We start from the raw sequence: 233 nt of genomic DNA, 5'->3' as shown, positions 1-233 counted from the left end.
AGCACATTTTGAAAGAGAATATGGACTCACAGTAACTGTAGGATGTAGGTTTTACTACTGAGGGAATCTGAGAGAATATGAACCACTTTCCCCATGCCGTACAGCGAGTAAGTGGTGAGTTGGAACCCAAATCAAGTTTAATTTTAAAATCCAACATCCTAGCTGTGCTAATGTAAGCTATTATTTGTGCTTTTAATGCTACTGCTGATTAATACCATGAGAATCTCATTTAA

Source organism: Nannospalax galili, unplaced genomic scaffold (assembly GCF_000622305.1).
Source record: "Nannospalax galili isolate Female #2095 unplaced genomic scaffold, S.galili_v1.0 scaffold3, whole genome shotgun sequence".
In the NCBI taxonomy this organism is placed as follows: domain Eukaryota; kingdom Metazoa; phylum Chordata; class Mammalia; order Rodentia; family Spalacidae; genus Nannospalax; species Nannospalax galili.
The sequence above is the reverse complement of the archived record's forward strand: the minus strand, read 5'-3'. Positions refer to the sequence as shown.